The sequence below is a fragment of the Taudactylus pleione genome, unplaced genomic scaffold (assembly GCF_031769625.1).
Source record: "Taudactylus pleione unplaced genomic scaffold, aTauple2 ptg000242l, whole genome shotgun sequence".
NCBI lineage: Eukaryota > Metazoa > Chordata > Amphibia > Anura > Myobatrachidae > Taudactylus > Taudactylus pleione.
In genome coordinates this window covers 11230063-11252553 of record NW_028284644.1, presented here as the reverse complement: position 1 = coordinate 11252553, position 22491 = coordinate 11230063, and the positions used below count along the sequence as shown (strand labels likewise).

At 47.3% G+C, this 22491-nt stretch overlaps 1 protein-coding gene across 1 annotated transcript in view; it reads right to left on the bottom strand.

Annotated features, from left to right (window-relative positions):
* Positions 1 to 3662, bottom strand: part of CDK18 (cyclin dependent kinase 18) — a 197404-nt gene extending 193742 nt beyond the window's left edge. Inside the window, exons 1-2 of the mRNA XM_088479662.1 lie at positions 3499 to 3662; positions 2666 to 2786 (exon numbers count right to left, since the gene is read on the bottom strand). The gene's annotated coding sequence lies outside the window, so the exon portion shown is untranslated. The remainder of the gene's footprint in view (positions 1 to 2665; positions 2787 to 3498) is intronic.
* Between the last annotated feature and the right edge of the window lie 18829 nt (positions 3663 to 22491).

Sequence of the window (22491 nt, the reverse complement as noted above, 5' to 3'; positions counted from 1 at the left end):
TTGTAACATTGAGTACAGTACATTAACCGATTTTTAACAGCCATGAAGAGCCTAATCTTGTTCATCATTGTTTACATTTTGCTGATGTTTTTCATACAACACTATAAAAACATACTGATTTATAGGCTATGTGCCACGTTACACACAACAGATATCCATGTTTTATTCAATGTAACATGTTGATTAGCATAACTGCCACAAAATCTAATTTCAGACAGGAGATCATTTCCATTCTTTCATTTATTTGAGGGTAGATAATTAGCATGCTGAAATGGGAACAGCTGATAAGCCTGTAGTACTAGCATAGCACAATCAACACTGCGAACTGTAGAAAGAGGCCTGCATGATATGTAAGTTAGACCACCTATTGGTGCACAGTATATACAACACGAATGTTATGTGTCCCTGTGATGATTAAATCAGCTCTCTGTGAATGGAGCCAGCTGCTTTGATTCCCACTTATATACAGCTGCCCTTGTTAATTAGTAATGGAACAGACAGGAGACAAAGGTAAAGACAAGGTTACAAACGGTTTACAGTAGCAGAAGGGTTAAAGATTATTACTATAGTAGACGCCTTATCTTCCTGGCTTTGTAGCCATTCTTTTGTAGGACAGAGCAAAAACAATTTCTGCACAACATCAAAAAGGGTTAAACACCCACACAGTCTGTTAAGCGGTGCAAAAGAAAGATGACCCGGATTTTTTTGCCCACAGACCACATATTATTACAATGATTTAACACTGAGAGCTATGCTGATTGTGTTCTTGATGCAAACTAGCACTGTCATTCTTTCAATATAACACTTTTTGTCGCCTTTTTCTGCTTGTTGTTTCCTACATCCCCTAAGGTTATTTCTGTCAATCTGCATTCACTTTCCACGCCACCCTTTCACATCTATTTATTAGTAAGGGAAAACAGATTTAAAGACCTGCAACAGTTGCAAAGACCTCAATTCCTGCAGCTAATAAAGAGTTAACCTAGTACTGCACTGCAGATCCACACAGCAGGGAAGGGGTTTTTTAAAGTGCTTATCCGGCTCTACCACAAACACACAGCTAGTCTCCTAGTTAGCTACCGAAAACAGCAACTAATCTACAGCAGATATGACATAAAAGTAATTATTCAACAATGATAAAAACATTTTTTAAAAGAACACATATAAGCATATTCCCTATTAGTAATGTAATCAATATGTGTTGCAAAACATTTTAATATTTTTGGGGGGCAATTTAAGGTTAAACATTGATTCTTGAAATCTTGATTGTGGTAAAATATGAAAACAAGTACACGTTAAAGGAAGTAATTTCTGTTTTTAAATAGACAGCTGTTTCTGCCAAGAACTGTAACTTTTTTCTTCTGGACAGACAGCCTACACAGTCATCCTTTACCATCTCTTGAAGCAATCTACTCTCTTGCCCATTAACAGGAAATTAATGTAGGCAACGGTCCTTATTTTCATGGACAGTTTTCTGGTTTTAAAGATTTTGAAATGCTGTTGTCCATGCTTATCAATACAGATAAACTGCATAGCACCTCTTCTGTACTTCTTTCAGATTGATGGTATATCTGTCCTTTCTCTTTTTGTTGCGTATGCTAGGATCTATTGAATTGGAGTGCCTAAAATACATTAGTCATTTTAGAATTTTTTTTTTTTGATACATAAGATAACTGTTACTGGCGTAACTACCGTAGGTGGAGGGGGTGTGGCTGCTATGGGGCCTGAACAGCTTCTGGGGTCCAGCTCTCCCCATGCACATAAGGTGCCAGGCCAGCCGTGGTCGCGTCCTCCAGCAGTGTGCTGCCCAAGACAGGCACATCTGCCCTCCCGGTCGGTTCCGCCACCGGCTCTCCTCATTGACTGATACTGGGAGGAGGCGTGTTGCCACCTCCTCCCAGTATTAGGGATGCCATTGGTATGGTAATCATCGATGGTTACCATCGAGGGCAAAATAGCAAATGGCCATCGATGGTAACCAACTATGCAATGGATGACAATTAATGTTTCACCAACCGATGGTCATCCCTGTTCTATGACGGACTGGTGTCTTTTTCAGGGACGGAGCTATGCTCTGTGTAACGGCACCATGTAAAAAAAAAAAACTATTTTGGGTATGCTTATCCATCGATGGAGGGAAACCATCTGGTTTTCCCCCATCGATGGGAAAAACATTCAACCTCGGTCATAAACCATCAATGATTATGAATCATTGATGGTCGATGGCCATCGCTACCCAGCATCAGTCAGTGAGGAGAGATGGAGCTGACCGGGAGAGGAGGTGTGTCTGCCCTGCGCAACACACGCTGAAGGAGGACGCGACCACCAGAGAAAAGTCGGGCAATGGGGAGGCGTGCAGTACGGACAGGGGGGCTGCTATATGGCCTGGACTAAGGGGGGGCCTGTGAAAACTTTGCTATGGGCCCCCCCCTAGGTCTATTTACGCCCCTGATAACTATGCTGGACAAAAGTTTCTAGGGATTGTAAAACCTTATACTGGTAAAGGGTGTTTTTGAACACTGTAGAAATATAGTCCCTGACCAGTAACAAAGTATCTCTGAAATGTGTGTGTGGTGTTTTTTTTTTTTTTATCAGATATTGATATCTAGGAAGTTATAAAAACTTGGCTGAATTAAGCATTGGAGAAGGATAAGTAAAGAGAAGTTACCTTTTAGAGAAAGGACACTGGTGCACAGCGACTTTCAGCAGAGGGGACCTGCTTAATTTTGGCAACCAAGCTGTGTCCAGCTGAGTAGTCATATGTCCTCTGTATGTCCAGTAGTGATTAGCTGTAAATATAGGTCATATTAGTTACTGTACTTTATTATTTGTAATAAACTGTTTATGATTATTTTAGAATATAATTTACATAGAACACACAGCATATGTATAACCACACCAAAATGACATATTCATATAATATATAACACAGCTATTAAAATGTTACTATAATATACACTATATATAAATGCTATGGCATATTACCATACAATTAGCTTTATATAGTGCACCTAAAAATAGAATAGCAATATACTGTGTGTGTGTGTGTATATATATATATATATATATATATATATATATATATATATATATATATATATATATATACACTGTATGTATTGTGAAGTTTACATTTTATGGTTTCAGTATATATATCTATATCTGATGTGACTGGTCTGGTTCAATAGCTCCCTATCATTGTACACCCGACAGGACAGTGGGCAATAGAAATATTGTATCAAAGGATTTTAAACCATTGAGCCATTAACAGTAGGGATTTAAAGTTGACTATAATTGAGGAATAGTATAGATGCATACACACACCCACACATATATAAAAACATCGAAGATGTATTTGTTAATTTTGATATATTTATGTACATGCGAACATTATTCAGGTTGCCATACATACATAAACTCTGCATTCCCCTTTTAATTGATTTTGTAAAAACAAGCATTGAACACTACAGTGTTGTCCCTTTAAAGGGAATTCCACCTTACCTTTGCTCTGTTTACACTGTACGGGGAGATGACTGGTAACGGCTGTGCAGTTGATCTCCCTGAAACGGGACCCCCCCTTTGCCTCACGTTTGGTAGATGCCCTCCCTGTCCACCTTTGCCCAGGACCTCACAGTGGGAGAGAGCTAGCAGCTGCCCTGTGAATGTGAGCCAGAAAGCCAGCCTCCTGGCTCCCTCTGCTTTCAAGCCCTTGATATGTCACTCTGGCTCCACCCTATTAAAGGCTTCAGTGACATGATGCCAGGCTACTGCCTATGCTTGGAGGGAAGGGTTAGGGCAGCAGAGGGGATGTTCCAGGGTCAGTGGGGAGGATAGAGATGCCAGGCAGATGCAAAATTAAAGTATGTCCATTACAGCAGTGCAAAAGAAGGTGCTAGTTTCTTATTGTACGATCATGTCACAGTGTATGTAGAAGTAGTGATAGCTGAGCTTGTTTATTCTTCTGTGCATCAGAACTGCCAGTTCAGTAAATATATAACTGTTCATTTTATAAAATAAAATGTACTGATGATCAGTATTGTACGGAAATATCACTATATTTTACCAACATTTCTCCAAAGTAAAAGTAGGGAGAGCCACAGACAGTGCAGCTGATGTTGAACTACACATCCCAGCATGCCATGCCTTAATTTTAGCATGCCCTAACAGCAAAATTGTGGTAGGGCATGCTGGGATGTGTAATTCCACAGCAGCTGGTGTGCCACAGGTTGCCTACCCCTGATTAATAATCTATTTGCATTTCTTAGCTCTGATTTCTCTGAGCTATTGATCACACTCTGCTGGCCAGGGCAGCGTATCTGAAAAGAGGCATTTTCTTCATTGTGAAGTCTTTTGCCGCTAGGTTAATGCCGCAGCGAAAGACATCACTATCTTGTGGCCCTTCAGGAAGCTAATGTTCATCACACATGCGCACAATTCAGCTGCTGAAGCTCCCATATGGCGAACTGTAACATAGTCTACAATGGCTAAAGCTATCTGAAGCTGGCGTTAAGAAAAGGGGGGATGGGGTTGATTCCTGCACTGGAGAGATGGTGTAATACCAGTGATCACATGTATGAAGTGATATAATTAGTAATTGATTTGTAATGAAAAATACCTACAGGTATAGGGTGGTGGGTGGAGGTGAGAACAATACAGAACATATAGATGTAGAGGGGCACAATCAGACATGATGTTTTGAGGTTAAAATAGATAGGTAGCCTTATACTAACATTATTATTACCATCATAATATATATATTCTGTTTACCTATGTATGTATTTATATACTGTATTTGTGCCGGTTTTTGGAGGTCTTTTGTGAACCCCCCCTAAAACGACATATCCTCCTATCCCAGGCCACTGTTGAATACAGCAACCATTGGTCCACAGTAACCATTGGTCCACTGAGAGGGAATATAGTCAGCATCCCGACAGGATGGCAACGGTCACAATACCGACAGCGGCATCCCGTACCCAACCCACTAAGAGGTAGGACAATTTATTTTAAGAATTGAAAATGTGAAACATTTTTAATTTGTTGGAAAGGGTATTTGTGTGCAGTGGCGCAAATAGGGTATTTGGAGCCCAGGGTAAATTTAAAAATGGAGCCGCCCCCTCCCCCCCAATGTGTGCACGCCAAAAAATGGGCGTGGTCACAAGGGGGTATGGTCACTTAAACATGGGGCGTGTCAACATGACACATACCCCTTTCTCGTCACTCTGAACATTCCTTTCCATTCCATATGCACCTTAATGCAGCGCCCCTTATACAGTCCCCCCTATGAAGTGCCCCCAGTAGTTGTCCCCCTTATACAGGCCACCAGTAGTGCCCTTTATACAGTCCCCCCTATGCAGTGCCCCCAGTAGTGGTCCCCCTTATACAGGCCACTAGTAGTGCCCTTTATACAGTCCCCCCTATGCAGTGCCCCCAGTAGTGGTCCCCCCTATTCAGGTCGCCAGTAGTGTCCCTTATACAGTACCCCCAGTATGCAATGTCCCCAGTAGTGGTCCCTCTGATGCAGACCCCAGTAGTGCCCCTTATACAGTACCTCCAGTGGTGGTCCCCCTTATGCAGCCCCCCAGTAGAGGTCCCCCTTATGCATGTCCCCAGTAGTGATCCCCCTTATGCAGTGCCCCATGTAGCGGGCCCCGTATACAGTGCCCTCAGTAGTGATCAGGGCCGGATTAAAGGCAGGGCGACAGGGGCGGTCATCCAGGGGCCCCCACACATAGGGGGCCCCCACACAATGTCCCCGACAGTGGCGGATCCAGGGGGGGCGATAAGGGCGATCGCCCCCCCGTACACAAAGCCCGAAGCCCCATCCACTCCTGACATTGTCAGTGTCTGACAGTGCAGCCGCGCAGGCCCGCAGCGCTAGCAATGTCTCACACATCGCTGCTCCTGGTAACCCTGCTCCTGGGCTGCTGGTGACGCTTCTCCCGGGCTGCCTGCTATGCTGTTCCTGGGCTGCCGGCAACGCTGTTGCTAGGCTGCCAACCCAGCGTGGTGTCCCGTGGCTCTCCCTACCCTGTCTCCTCCCCACACTTGCCTCAGCGTGTTGATGGTTGCCTCCTGTTCCTCCTCTGTGCACCGCACTGGCGCACTTTTCAGCTCACACCCTGCTCAGAGGTCCCATGTATTCAGGTGTAAACATCTTGCAGCATAAGCCAGCCCTGGGGCTCCACACTGCGTACCACATGCGGAGCAGCATGTCCAGCAGGTGAGTGCCTTGTTGTTATGCACTGTTTTAAATTATGTCTCCTTATATCCATAATTACAAAAAGTGATAAGTGGGGTCTGGTGGGGCATATTATTATATTGTTATGTCATGTGGGGCCTGGAGCATATTAATATAAGTTTTGTGGGGAGGGGTCTGGAGCATATTATTACTCTGGGGGTTTGGGCAGGGGGGGACTGGTGTGTGGAGCATATTATTACAAGGAGGTATGGAGCATATTATATTATGTGGGGAGGGGGTGCGGAGGATATTATTGGTGGGGGGCTGTCTCTAGTGTATAATATTAACAAGAAATAATAATTTTCTTGTTAATGAATGTTCTGTTTCTTTTATTTTTCCCCAAAATTTATTGAAAATGGGAGGGGCAGATCTGTAAGTGGGAGGAGTAATGAATAGATAGGGGAGGAGTCTTAGTTCTAAAACCGCCCCCCCTAAAAGTAATGTCTAGATCCGCCACTGGTCCCCGACCCCTGACCACATGCCTCAGGTCAGGTCCGGCTAAGGTTGGTCGCGATCTACTAGAAGCTCGCGGAGCTCCTGCATGTAAATCGTGACCAACTAACTGGGAACGCTGGCCTCTGATTGCTTCAGAGGCAAGCGTTCCCAGTGATTCATTGCGCGGGTGACGTCATGACGGCACCCGCGCGATGAGAGGAGCCTGTTCGCCTTTACTGGATCTAGTTAGATCCAGCAAGCAGCAGCAGCCGCGACTGCGGGACCCGGGAACCCTGACAGGTAAGTTTTTCACAGGTGTGTGGGCGCGGAGGGGGAGTTAATACTGGGGGCACTACTATAGATGCACAACTACAGGGGGCATTGCAGGGGGCACAACTACTGGGAGCATCGGACAAGTGGCACAACCTACAGGGAGCAATGAATAAGAAACACAACTATTGGGGGCATTGCAGGGGGCACAATTACTGTGGGTATCGGACAAGGGGCACAACTACAGGGTGCATTTAATAAGAGGCACAACTACTGGGGGCATTGCAGGGGGCACAACTACTGGGGGCATTAGAGAAGGGGCACAACTATTGGGGGCATTGGAGAAGGGGCACAACTTCAGGGGGCATTGGAGAAGGGGCACAACTTCAGGGGGCATTGCAGAAGGGGTACTATATGTATGTATGTGTGTATATATATATATATATATATATATATATACACACATGTATATGTATGTGTATGTGTGTTTATATATATATATATATATATATAATGTGTGTGTGTGTGTGTATGTATATATATATATATATATATATATATAAAACCTTTATTGATAGGGCCCCCCACATGTTTGTTGCCCAGGTGCCCCCACAGAGCTTAATCCGGCCCTGGTAGTGATACCCCTTCCAGTGCCCCTTATACAGTGCCCCCAGTAGTGGTCTCCCAGTGCAGTGTCCCTTGTGCCCCAGTAGTAAGCCCCTTATATAGTGCCCCCAGTAGTAGACCCCCTATGCAGTGCCCCAGTAGTGTCCCCCTATGCAGTGCCCTTTGTGCAGTGCCCCCAGTAGTGGTCCCCCTTATGCAGGCCTCCAGTAGTGATCCCCCCCTATCCAGTGTCCCCAGTAGTGGTCCCCCTTATGCATGCCCCCAGTAGTGATCCCCCTTATGCAGTGCCCCATGTAGTGGTCCCCCCTATGCAGTGCCCCCAGTAGGGCCCCTTATACAGTGTCCCCAGTAGTGGTACCCCTAGTGCAGTGTCCCTTGTGCTCCCAGTAGTAAGCCCCTTATATAGTGCCCCCAGTAGTAGACCCCCTATGCAGTGCCCCAGTAGTGGTCCCCCTATGCAGTGCCCTTTATATAGTGCCCCAGTAGTAGTGGTCCCCACGATGCAGTGCTCCCAGTAGAGGTCCCCCCCAGTTGTGGTCCCCCCAATGCAGTTCCCCCAGACTTGAATATAAAACTAGGATTTTTAATAAGTGCTTGAGTAGACATATAATATGGCAGTAAATAAAATTGCAGGGGGCACAACTACTGGGGGCATTAGAGAAGGGGCACAACTATTGGGGGCAAAATATAAATGTGCACAAGAGTTCTGTGGTGGGAGCAAAAGGGTTAATGTCCAGGTAGAAACAATTAGAACTGTCCAGGTGTGCAGGTAGTGAAACTGAAAATAATCAAGCCAGGTTTGCAGGTGGTGAACTGAAAATAATCAAGCCAGGTTTGCAGGTAGTGAACTGAAGCGCAGGATGTCAGCAGGCTCAGGCACTCAGGTATGGGCAAGGGTGGTGGAGGTAGCGGGGTAGTCCAGTGGGAACTAGGAGCTGACTGGCAGACAGCGAATTCACAGGAACAGGAAAGCACAGAGAACTCCCTCTCAGCTAGGCTGAGATACACGTTGCACTGGCAAAGAAGGAAGGCACTGACCCTTCCTAAATACCCCATGCCGTGCTGTTACTGGCCGGAGGGAACATGTGACTCACCAGGATTGGCCAGCCGCATCACATGGCCAGAAGGCAAGATGGCGGCGCCCATGCCAAACGGAACGGAGACGCCGCCAGGCCTCACCAGCGCAGAGTGACAACAGGGCCGCACAACAACGCGCGCAGCCAAAGCCCCCCGCCAGACACCAGCTCTGCCACCAGACAGCCCGCGCCACAACGACCTCACAGGTAACACCCACCTAGCGCCATGCTGAAATACCCTGGCCGTGACAGTACCCCCCCCTTTTGGGGTGGCCTCAGGACACTCACCAGGCTTCTCCGGATGGGCAGAATGGAATCTCCTGATGAGCGTGGGAGCGTGGACATCACGAGCATCGGTCCAGCAACGTTCCTCTGGACCGTAACCTTTCCAGTCCAACAAATACTGAAGATGACCTCTGCGCAGACGAGAGTCCAAGATCTGGGCGACTTCAAACTCAACTCCTCTCTCCGTCTGGACTCGAAGGAGAAGCAGGTAGAGCATTATGGAACTTATTCAGGACTAGGGGCTTTAATAAGGAAACATGGAAGGAATTGGGAATTTTTAGGTATGGGGGTAACTGTACACGGTAGACCACTGGATTAATGACTTCTGTTATGGTGAAGGGACCGATGAAGCGGGGTGCGAATTTCATAGACGGAACTCTTAGACGAAGGTTCCGAGTAGACAACCAGACCTGGTTTCCTACTTGCATGCATGGAACTATTCTACGCTTCTTATCGGCCTGGGTCTTCTAGCGAGAGGATTCCTTCAACAAATCAGACCGTACTTGAGTCCAGATGGCAGCAAAATTCCGCACCGTGTCCTCCACGGCCGGAACATCGAAAACAGGCAGGCTTCGGAATTCGGGAACACGAGGATGAAGGCCATATACAACCTGAAATGGCGTTTGGTTAGTTGACGAGTGGTAGGAAGCATTATGTGCAAACTCAGCCCACGGCAGCAAGGCAGCCCAATTGTTCTGGGAAGATGACATAAAAATTCTTAAGAAAGTCTCTAGATCTTGATTAACTCTCGGTGGAGCCGTTGCTTTGCAGATGGTAGGCCGTGGAAAAGTTTAACTTCACTTGAAGAACAGAACACAAAGCCCTCCAGAATTTTGCAGTAAACTGCACACCACGGTCAGAGACAATTTCAGCAGGAAGGCCATGTAGACGAAATATGTATTGGACAAAAAACTGTGCCAGGTCGGGGGCAGAAGGTAACTTCTTCAACGGTGTATAGTGGACCATCTTAGAAAATCGGTCTATTACAACCCAGATAGTGTTGAAACCTTGAGAGACTGGCAGGTCTGTTACGAAATCCATGGAGAGATGCATCCATGGACGTGATGGAGTAGGTAATGGAAGCAATTCCCCAGCTGGAGCTTGTCGTGATGATTTATGCTGTGCACAGGAGGAGCAGGAAGAGATAAACTTCATTCTATCTGCCTTCATAGAAGGCCACCAATAGTGTCTTTTCAGGAACTCCAAGGTCTTCCGAGTGCCTGAGTGCTCTGGTGAGAAGCTGCTTCCTTAATTCCGGGGCCACAAATGATTTTCCCGTAGGAGGCTGAAGTTGTAATGCGGCGAATACTCTTGATTCCAAGACAGGGGTATTGCTTTGATTTTCAGATTGATCATCACAGAGGAGAGATCTCGATAGGGCATCAGCCTTCTGATTAAGTGCTCCAGACCAGAAGGTCAGGGTGAACTGAAACCTGGCAAAGAATATTGCCCAGCGGGCCAAACGAGGACTCACACATTTGAGGTTTTTGAGAAATAGGAGATTTCTATGGTCCGTAAATACAGTAAATGGAAACTTGGCGCCTTCTAGCAAATATCTCCATTCCTTCAACGCCAACTTTACAGCTAGTAGTTCTTGCTCACCTATGGCGTAGTTCCTTTCGGCAGGAGAGAATTTTTTAGAAAAGAACCCACACGGATGGACTCGGTTGTCCTCATAATGTTGAGACAAGACTGCTCCCACAGCTTCAGATGATGCGTCTACTTCCAACAAAAAAGGCCTGTCCAGATCGGGTTGTCGAAGAACTGGTGCTGAGATAAAGGCCTGTTTTAGAAGATGAAAGGCAGACTCTGCCTCAGGTGACCATTGGGCAGGATTAGCACCTTTGCGGGTCAAGGCTGTAATGGGAGCCAGCAGTGTAGAAAATCCCTTAATGAAGCGTCTATAATAATTTGCGAAGCCCAACAATCTCTGAATGGCCTTCAGTGTCTGAGGTCGGGTCCAATCCAGAATTGCCTGTACCTTCTTGGGGTCCATTTCTAAACTGGAGCCAGATATTACATAGCCGAGAAAAGGTACACTGGGCACTCCAAAGACGCACTTCTCCAGTTTGCAGTAAAGGTGGTTTTCTCTCAAACGGGTCAAAACTTCTTTAACATGTTCTTGATGTTTAGCCACAGAGGGTGAAAAAATCAGTATGTCATCCAGATAGACAACAACCGAAACATATAACAGATCCCGGAAAATCTCATTAACGAAACTTTGAAAGACAGCAGGGGCGTTACACAATCCAAAAGGCGTTACTAAATACTCGAAATGTCCATCTCTGGTATTAAAAGCGGTCTTCCATTCATCGCCAGCTCGGATGCGAATGAGGTTGTAAGCCCCTCTTAGATCTAATTTTGAGAAAATGACAGAGCCCTTGATCCTATCAAACAACTCAGTAATCAGGGGAAGAGGGTATTGATTCTTTACAGTAATGTCATTAAGGCCTCGATAATCGATACATGGTCTTAAACTACCGTCCTTCTTGCCAACGAAGGAAAACCCAGCTCCAGCAGGTGAAGTAGAGGGGTGAATGAACTGCTTTGCCAGGTTGTCCTGGATGTATTCGGTCATGGCTTGAGTCTCAGGCAAGGACAGCGGATAGGTACGACCACGAGGTGGTATCTTATCAGGTATCAATTCAATTGGACAGTCCCATTCCCTATGAGGGGGTAAGATATTTGCTTGTTGTTCAGAGAAAACGTCGGCGAACATCTGATATTCCTTGGGAATGGCAGAAGAAACTAATGGAACTGTCTTTCTCACAGGTCGAATTTTTGGAAGACAGGATTTCTGACAGTCCATACCCCATGACAGAATCTGCATAGAACTCCAATCAATCCTGGGATTATGTTGACGTAACCAGGGTAGACCGAGAACAATTTCTTGAGAGGCCTCTGATATCACCAGGAATTTTAAGGACTCAGAATGAAGTGCCCCAATTCGGACCAATACTGGTTGAGTCTCTTTGGTGACTATCCCGTTAGTTAGAGGGCGTCCGTCTATAGAGGTCAGAGAGATGGCATGGTTGAGAGACAAACAAGGAATCTGAAATTTATCTATGAAACTAGACGTTATGAAATTTCCGGCTGCTCCCGAGTCGAGTAGAGCAGTAGCAAAGACAGGTTTGGGTTTAAGATCCAAGGCTAGGGTAATCGTGAAATCTTTAATTTTTGGAGACGGGTTCATAACTCCTAACTTGATGTCTCCAGGGTCAGTTAGGATTTGGCATTTCCCGGTTTATGGGGGCAGGAGTTCAGCAGGTGACCGGACTCTCCGCAGTACAGACAGAGGTTCTTTTGCATTCTTCTCTGACGTTCTTCTTTAGAGAGGTGTGTATGATTCACCTGCATAGGCTCCTCTTCAGTAGGGGAAGGAATGGTACGGGTAGAAATGGAGGGGGTAAATGACCTTTGCCGGTCAGTTCTGTTTTTTTCAGCCTGACGTTCCCTGAAGCGTAGGTCATCTTTGATACACAACGAAATCATGTCGTTCAGATTAGTAGGAAGCTCTTGAGTGACTAGATCATCCTTTAGTCGGTCTGACAACCCATGCCAGAAGGCCGAGGTGAGGGCTTCCTCATTCCATTTGAGCTCTGATGCTAAAATTTGAAATTGCACGGCATATTGACTGACAGGACGGACCCCTTGTCTCAGTGTCATGATGTTTGATGATGCTGATACAGTACGCCCAGGTTCATCGAAAATCCTCCTGAAGGGTGACACAAAGCCTGCGTAATTAGCCAGCAGCGGATCTGAGCGCTCCCAGAGTGGGGAAGCCCATTCCAAGGCCTGGCCGGATAACAGAGAGACTATATAAGCCACTTTAGTTCTTGCAGTTAGAAAGTTGTCAGGCTGCAGGGTAAAATGTATGTCACACTGATTTAGGAAACCTCGGCAGAGTTTAGGATTGCCGTCAAATTTATTTGGTAAAGGAAGACGTAAGCGGGGAGATGATCTGCCTCCTGTATTCCCAGACGCTGATGCGGATGTAGATGCTGGTACTTCAAGGGTAGAAAAGGAAGTTTGCAAACTAACCTGTCGCTTGGACATCTCTTGCAGAAATTTAGCCATCTGATGCTGCATGTTTTCCAGATTTTCTAAACGACCAGAAATGCACCTGAACAGATCCACTCCTGACTCCTGATCCGTGGCCGGCTCCATGGGGCCAGTGCAAACTGTTATGTTCTGGGTTGCTTGTGGACCCGGGGTGGTAGCAGGAGCGATCACAGAAGCAGACTTGAAAATAAAACTAGGATTTTTAATAAGTGCTTGAGTAGACATATAATGTGGCAGTAAATAAAAGTCCAGGAAAATATAAATGTGCACAAGAGTTCTGTGGTGGGAGCAAAAGGGTTAATGTCCAGGTAGAAACAATTAGAACTGTCCAGGTGTGCAGGTAGTGAAACTGAAAATAATCAAGCCAGGTTTGCAGGTAGTGAACTGAAAATAATCAAGCCAGGTTTGCAGGTAGTGAACTCAAGCGCAGGATGTCAGCAGGCTCAGGCACTCAGGTATGGGCAAGGGTGGTGGAGGTAGCGGGGTAGTCCAGTGGGAACTAGGAGCTGACAGGCAGACTGGCAGACAGCGAATTCACAGGAACAGGAAAGCACAGAGAACCCCTCTCAGCTAGGCTGAGATACACGTTGCACTGGCAAAGAAGGAAGGCACTGACGCTTCCTAAATACCCCATGCCGTGCTGTTACTGGCCGGAGGGAACATGTGACTCACCAGGATTGGCCAGCCGCATCACATGGCCAGAAGGCAAGATGGCGGCGCCCATGCCAAACGGAACGGAGACGCCGCCAGGCCTCACCAGCGCAGAGTGACAACAGGGCCGCACAACAACGCTCGCAGCCAAAGCCCCCCGCCAGACACCAGCTCCGCCACCAGACAGCCCGCGCCACAACGACCTCACAGGTAACACCCGCCTAGCGCCATGCTGAAATACCCTGGCCGTGACACCGGGCTGGCGCACTCTGCATTATGGGAGAGACGTCATGACGTCATGATGTCTCTCCCATTACCCACTGCAGGAGCCGGAAGGTGGAGCTCATGAGTGAGCTCCAGCCCGGCTCTTGCAGTGGGCGCAGCAGCAGCAGCCAACGAGAGTCTGTCTGACTCTCATTGGCTGCTGATTAACACACACATCGCCACCGCGCTGGCGGTGTTGTGTGTGTAAATGCACTAGACTGAGCCCGCCTCCCACCCTCTGCCTGGCGCTATTGGGTAAGCGCTCAGGGGGAGGGAAGGGGCTCGGCTGTGCAGCTCAGCACGGCGCTGGGCACAGAGAAGGCTAGCGCCGGTCCTGAGTAAATGTGTAGTGCTGCCCGCACTCAGGGCCTGATTCAGACCCGCTCGCGAGCGCTGAGTGCTCGTAAGCGGGTCGATGTTGGCCTAGTGCGCATGCGCACGAAGGCGGCAGTTCTGTCGTGCGCATGCGCGAGACCCGGATAGCGACGGGCAAGCTACAAAGGGGGCATGCTGTCGATGTTGAGTGACAGCACACCCCCTTTGGTGGGCGTGCCGGGGGCGTGGCTGCCCAGACGGAGGCGTTCCCATGGGAACACCTACCGTCTAAGGCCGGCCCCTCTGACATCACAAGTGATGTCAGTGGGTGGACTTCTTGCTCTGTAAGAGCAAGAAGTCCACTGGGACTTGCGGCAACGAGACCCTACCACAAGGGTCTCGTCGCAAGTCCGATGGTCGTGATGGTCTTGACCATCGCGACCATCATCCTGGCCGCTCGCAGTAGCTGTGGGTGGTCACCCACAGCTATGCAAGCGGCCAGGAGGCCGCTCTAAAAATACAATAGGCGGGCACTGATTCAGAGCGAGCACTCTGAAAGAGCGTCCGGCTCTGAATCAGGCCCTCAGTGGGTCATTCAGACCCGCTCGCGAGCGCAGGACGCTCGCAAGCGGGTCGATGTTCCCCCACTGCGCATGCGCATGATGGAGGGAGCTCCGTCGTGCGTGTGCGCGAGACCCGGCAAGCAACGGGCTCTCCATCGCTCCGGGTCTCACACCAAAGGGGGCGTGCTGTCGATGTTGATTGACAGCACGCCCTCTTTGGTGGGCGTGCCGGGGGCGTGCCTGCCAGACGGAGGCGTTCCCATGGGAACGCCTACCGTCTGAAGCCGACCCCACTGACATCACTCGTGATGTCAGTGGGAGTGATTTTGGCTCTGATAGAGCCAAAATCACTCCAGGGCTTGCGGCAGCGAGACTCTACCGCAGGGTCTCCGTCGCAAGCCCGATGGTCGCGATGGTCAAGACCATCGTGACCATCATCATGGACGCTTGCATATGTTGTGGGTGGTAACCCACAGCTATGCGAGCGGCCAGGAGGCCGCTCCATTTTCATGGAGTAGGGCACTGATTCAGAGCGAGCGCTCTGGTCAGAGTGTTGGCTCTGAATAAGGCCCTCAGTGCGGTCGGCACTACACTAGCTAACTAGTACTGGCCGATACCATGGCCGGCGGTGCCCCCCGCGCCACCGGACCCATGGTGCCCAGGCGGCCCTGCCCTAGTTACGCCACTGTTTGTATGTCTGTTATGTGGTCAGGACATGATGTGAATGAGGGCATTTCTGTGTTTGTTATGCATTAAGGGCATGATGGTGAGTGGGGGTATTTAAATGCATCAATTATAGATACTTAAATATAGGGTTAGTGAGTATTTGTGAATGAGGGGAATTTCAGTGTTTGATGGATGGCATCTGTGAGTAGTAGCGTTTTAGAGGTTCTTTATACAACATTGATTGATGGATGAGAAGTATTTCGACGGGTGGTGGATAAGGTAGTGTAGTATATGCAGCAACACTAATGGAGCGTACACACGGTCAGATTTGTCAGACTTGTCAGATTTGTCAGATGAACGACTGAACGATTAAACGATTTGAACGATTTGGACGATTTGACCAAAGTTTTGAACGATTTGAACGATTTGAACGATTGAACGATTTTTAACTGCATTAAAATGAATGGAATCGTCCAAGTCTGACTGCAAACCCATCAGATGTCAGATATCGTTATCTGACAAACGGGAACGCGCATCGTTGATCGTCCATCGTTCAGGCATGTCAGATATGAACGATTTTCCTTCAGATATGAACGACTGAACGATTTCGTTATCGTCCATATCTGAAGAAAAAATCTGATCGTGTGTATGCACCATTACACCTGTGTTTGCATAAAGGTATTGCAATATATAACCTATCACCATAGGTGACTACTATCAGCCTAGCAAAATGTGCTTTGTGTTTGGGCGGTGGATAGGGTTGATTGAGGTGGTTGAAGGTAGGCACTAGATATGCCTGTTATGGTGTTAGCCACACACCCTGTACAGATTACACCCACAGCACTGATCACAGGACCCGCATCACTAGTCACAACCCTGCGGCACTAGTCACGGGATGTAGTTAATTTGCAGGCATTCGGAATGCCGGCCATTGAAATCCCAACGCCTAAATCCCGAACTGCTATTAAAGACCGGTGCCGAAAACTGGACTGGGTAAGAGATGCCGACATCTGAATCCCGACGGCCAGCATCCAGAACGATGGTACAGTGGGTAAGTATAGTTTTATGCCACAGGGGTGTGTGTTATGTGTAGGCACCATGGGGAAGGAGGATAGGTTTAGGCACTACGGGGAGGGGCGGGTGTTAGGTTTAGCACTATGAGGGCGGCGGTTAGAGTTTAAGCACTAAGGGGGGAGGGTTAGAGTTAGGCACTAAGGGGGAGGGTTAGGTTTAGGCACTAAGGGTTAGGTTAGGGTGCTAACAGGGAGGGTTAGGGTGTGGGGGGAGAGGGTTAAGGCTAGGGAGCAGGAAAGGAGGGTTAAGGTTAGGGTGCAGGAAAGGAGGGTTAGGGGATGAAGGGGGGAGGGTTAGTATATCCCGTTGGCATGCAAATGATCGGGATGCCTTTGTTGGTCTTTTGACTGGCGGCATCCCGACCACCGTCATGCTGTATCACAACCCTGGACACACTCCCTGCATCAGCACACAATAGGCCCTTAATAAATTTCAGCTCCAGGACCATTTGCACTTTTATCTGGTACTGGGGCCCCTTTGCAACCAGCCTTGCTGCCCTTGCAAGGACTTTGAGGCCCAAATGGCGGAGATGTAGAAACCCCCCAGAGAGTGTGAGACTGTAGATAGATAGATAGATGTAAAAGCCCTCAGACTGAGAGAGAGACTGTAGATAGACAGATGTAGAAACACCTGTGTGACACCGTAGATGGATAAATGTAGAAAAACCCCAAAGAGTGAGAGACTGTAGGTAGATAGATGTAGAAACCCCTCAGAGAGAAAGACTGTAGATAGATCACATACAAAACCAAAACTTACTCACTTCCTCTGTAGGATCCCAGCTATTTATCCTCCTGAGTAAGATCTCTGTAATCCCCCTAACGAAACTGGATCAGAACCTCTATATACCCCTGCCTATACCTTCTAAAATGCTTCCTTTAAACCTCTAAGAATAACGCTAATTTGCGTACGCAGTCTGACCGCAAATAAAGACAGGAGTGGAATCTGTGGTTCCAAAGCACAAGTATTATTCAGGTAAAAGTTACACGCAATTGATACATACACAATTTAGGCGTAAAAAGAAATAATACAGACCCAAGTACAGTATACATACGCAGCGCCTCTGGACACAGAGAAAGGCATCAGCAAGAGACCTTCAGTTCATACAGCATTCAGCATGGACTAAAAAACCAGTATCCGGGCACACCCCCAGACTAAAACAGGACAATGGGGAAGTTTCTTGCTGATGTCATTGGTTCCCAGAGGAGAAGCATATGTTACAGCACATTTAACAGGCTGGTTCAAATAGACTCTCCCTGCCTCTAACAACAGGGGAATCTTTGTAGTAACGCCCTCTGTAACATTTAAACATTTTGTTGCTTGTTCTGCGATCCATAACTTGAGTTTGCATGATGCGATCTCTCCACCGATAACACCAGAATGCTGTAAAAAGCGTACGCATCAGAACAAAACCAAACACAACTTTCTTATCATGTATAATACCTTAATTATCAAATACCTTTATTTCTCAGCATTTAAACTATCTAAACCAACCAACATTTTGATGCTTATTGAACCTTATGAGTGAATATGAAATGTGTGGGTATTCAGGGTTTGATAAAAAGACATATTTAATGTATGTATGAAGATGAGTGCATTTGTCTCTAACATTTTCTAGATAGTTCTACATGTCCTGTCAACAGGCCCTCCCACCTTTCCTGTGTTCAAAGGAAAGATACCTCTGTCGGTCTCTTGTGTGAAAATGCAAAATATCCCAACTACAAGAGACAGACCCAAGGTGACACTCCAGCCCCCGCAATCATGTCATTGCAGGAAGCCTGCTTATTTATTCTAGGCAGACCACCCGTTGTGGGCAAACAGTATGCAGGAAGCTTATCTACACAAGCCAGTTGTCACCTGGCCACTTGCTTAATGCAATACTGTAAAGCCATTTCTGGAATATAGCCTTTATAATACGTAAAGTAATGAAATAGGCTTTTAGTGAATCGCCGCAACCTATGATGATGATCACAGATGCATTCGCATGATGCTAATGGTATTATCGCCACATGTACTAAAATGTGAGTTTATCTAAAATGGCGCTTAGGCGGCCATTTCGCAAAATGCGTCTTGCGGCCAGTCGCAAGATGGTGTCGCTGCGATTCAATTTTAAACTGATCTTGTCTCAGCCAATAATCCAGCTTCGACACCCCTGAGACAGGTCTCTCCCCCACGCTGCATGCTCCCGCCTCTGAGCTGCTTGCCTTCCCTCAGTCAGCTCAGCTTTCAGTTTGTGGTCAGAACTGCAGGGCCAACTTCTGGCAGATGGGACAGCACAAATGGAGATGGGAAGATCTAGTGGCACCTGGCAGTGCTGCACTCAGCAGTGACACGGACAGCAGCTCTTTATTCTGAGCCATCCTCTGGTCGGAGCTGTAGAAAGAGTGTCTGCCGGCCAATATTGATCAGGGGGGATTTCTGGGTACTCAGAAACCCCCCCTACATGCACTACTGTAAGATGTATATTAAGTACTTCAACCCATTGGCTTGTGATTCTATCACTAAAATAACACACTTAAAAATCTCCATTGATTTTGTTGAAAACTTCACTCAATTTTGCTTCGGGGTTAGAAGCCTTGAAGCTTAAGCTTCATTAGTTTCACAGTAGATCTGCCTCTGGCAGACATGCAATAGAGCAAAATAACGCCAGGGACTAGGGGCCTGCTTCATCTTAGAACGGAATTTTGCAATTCCATGCTTGCTGTTATGCAAATGGAGCAGGAGGTTTATGACCCCCCCCCCCTGCTGCATTTGCGATCCCAGCACTGTGACCAAAGTCGCAGGCTGAGAACACCATTGAGACCATCGTCTTACTCAGGCTGGCTGGCTTGCGAGGCCCGGAAACTGCGTCTGTGGACAAAGTCCCTGGCCTTGCCACTCCCGGAAATGGGGTGGACACACCCCCATTTCCGGGAACGCTGGCCATCCCCACCACTTAAATGCCTCAGCCTGTCAATCAGGTGGAGGCATAGAAGGAAAAAGACTCCCTACTTTATGGAGTTACAGGGGTAACTTTTATACCATTTTGATAATTTCTCAATAAAGTAATAGAATCCCAATATTAATTTCGTCCTTTATGATCACATAAAGGATGAAATGAACATTGGGATTCTTTTACTGGAATTATCAAAATTGTATAAAGGTGCCCCTGCAACTCCATAATCTAGTAGGGTCTTTTTCCTGTATCCCTATGAGGGTTGCGCTAAACCATATATTCTTTATTAGTTTCATTGTTGGTAGTGTTTATGGTGATCACTAGGTTTATTGCTGCACCACTGTGAAGCGCATTTCTTACTCACTGTTTATTCTTAGAAACATAGAAGCAGTCTCTGACACGGGCCCCCTCCTCTCTGTCCGGCGGCCGGCAGTGCACTGAGCTGTGCGCGGCCAGCGTCGGAGTTACAGAATTTGGGCACTAGAGTGCGCCCATAGTCTATAGTGTATGCGCAGGTCACCGGGAAAATGGCTACTGTGGCCATTTTCCCTGTACTGGCGCGGCGGCCATTTTCCAGGTCTTTTTACAGCACCGGACCCCCGCGCCGACGTGGGACTCCGGAAAGGTAAGAAATACTATCAGTGCAGGGTGTGCAGTGTGGGGTCCCCCTGGGGCCCATGTGCCCTGCACACCCTGCAGCCATTATAGATACACCCCTGCATAGAAGGAGCTGCATGCGGTCACGCAGGACCTGTTCTGCACATTCGCAGAATGGGTCCTGCGCACGTGCAGATTCCCAATACTTTGGTATCTGCATTCAATGCTGAATCAGCCCCTAGGTCAGTATATTGCTACTACAGCATCAGGGTCTTTTGATCAATTCTATTAAAATATCATGTCTCCATACTCAATCCAAAAATCGTTCTGCATTGGGCATGATTTTTACTTTTTAAAAGTCTAGAGATCAATGCCGATTCCTAATATACTGCATGTGGGGTGCACGTATAAAACCTTTCCTATGATATTAGGGACAAGCATAGGATTTCCAGGGGGGTTTCGGTATATGTGTATGGTAACTTAAGTGGCTTGAGCCAAAATTACTTGCTAAAATAATTGTCCTCACCCCCTCCCTAGGCACCAACGAATAGGGATTGATCGTCCAAAAGAAAACATTGGTCACAAAACATTGTTTAGTCCTAAACATTTGTTCTGGAACACCAATGGTTTCTGATGCTAACCAATGTTTCTAGTTGATTGAAGTAAATTAGCTACTTAACTACACTACAAGCAAGGGATTTGAACATCAAGGTGAAAATGTTATAGCCTGGTTGGTTTTGCCTTTTAATTTTTTGCTGCTTTAAAACGTCAGGCAGTCTCACTGGTGTCTTCCATTCACACTTGTGAGCGATCAGTAATAGAGCAATTTGAGTGAACCTTGTCAATAATAACTTTTACTTATATCAGCTTGAATTTAAAACACACATTGTTCATCAAGCCATGCATGGGACTTGAACACCCAACCTAATATACAGTACCACAGTCAGACATCTAACACGTCAGTTATTTGTTCCTGTGTTCCATGCATAGTCTTTTTAACTATATGAAGCTAATTATAATTGTTAGTTAAAGAAGGAGGAGTCAGGTTCAGGCGCGTTCCCCCACCACCACCAGTGACGTGCGGTGAGGTAAATAGCTGGGGAGGCACTGGCTAATATCAGAGCCAGATTTCCGCATACATAAATGAACCCAAGGGTTTATGTGGGCATTATACAAAGGTGCAGCAGTATTCTTTATTATTACATTTTATTTATAGGGCGCCACAAGAGGTCCGCAGCGCCGGACATACAGTATAGTTCTGGAAATTTAGTGTGCTTTGATCAGGGATGTGCGGAAAAGGTAGACAGAGGAGGCAGTGCCTCACCTACCATACACTTTTTACTCCAGAGTTTTGACTATAAAAATTATTAGAATAATGCAAAGAAGATATTTCTAATATTTTCTTTACATTGTATAGTCAAAATTCTGGAGTATAACTAAGTATGACAGGAAAGGTTCTGCCTCACCTCACCTCCCATCACTGACCACCACCCTACGTGTGCCAGTGAGCCCAGGTACATAGTCGGCAAGTATGTCTTATGTAGACTAAGTACAATGGGGGAGATGTAAGAAGCCCTGAAACAGTATCAGCGCACATTATGTGTGCGCTGATACCGCTTCTCCCCGATGTATGATCGGGAGGTTGGGTGGTAAATGACAGAGGCGCTCTGCGCCCTGTCATTATCGGCACTGCTATCTACTAGATAGCAGCTCCGATAGCCTGGGCTGATGCGCTGCAGTCTCTAGTGGGTAGTGCCGGAGGGGGAGTTAACGCTCCCCCTCTCCGTCCGGAATCGGTATGAAATACCGCCGGTTCGATTCCCGTCAGCACCTGGCCGACAAAAGCAGAGTTCCTGGCAGCGGAAGCCCGACAGCGCTGGAAATCCCGATCGTCGATAGGTAAGTATTGACTAACCTAACCTCCTAACCCTAACCCTCCTTAGGGGTGCCTAACCCTAACCTCCTTCCCAAGTGTCTAACCCTAATCCCCCCTCTAAGTGCCTAATCCTAACCCCCCGCCTTCCCCGCTGCCTAAACCTAAGTGCCCCCCGGGTGCGCTAAACCTAACCCTCCCCCCCCCGCACGCGGCGCCCGGCATCCCTTCGATAGGGATGCCGGGCGGCGGTCTCCCAGAGTCGGGGAATTGTCAGGCATTTCACCCTCGCCGGGATATGACAGTCGGGAAGCCGGCTGCCGGTATTAAGGCAGCCGGCTTCCCGATTGTATACCCTCCGGCCGATTAGCTGTTCATACATCTCATCGGTAGTGCTTCTTGCTTCGCCTCGGTAAAGAGGTGAAGCGGGAAACATTATAGCGGCACGTTAAGTGCTGCTATAATACATCTACCCCTATAATTGAAAACAGACTGGGACAACAAGATGATGTGGTCTATTGGTTGTTCACAGTGGTGTTGCTATGGGGGTGCGGTGGGTGCGGGCT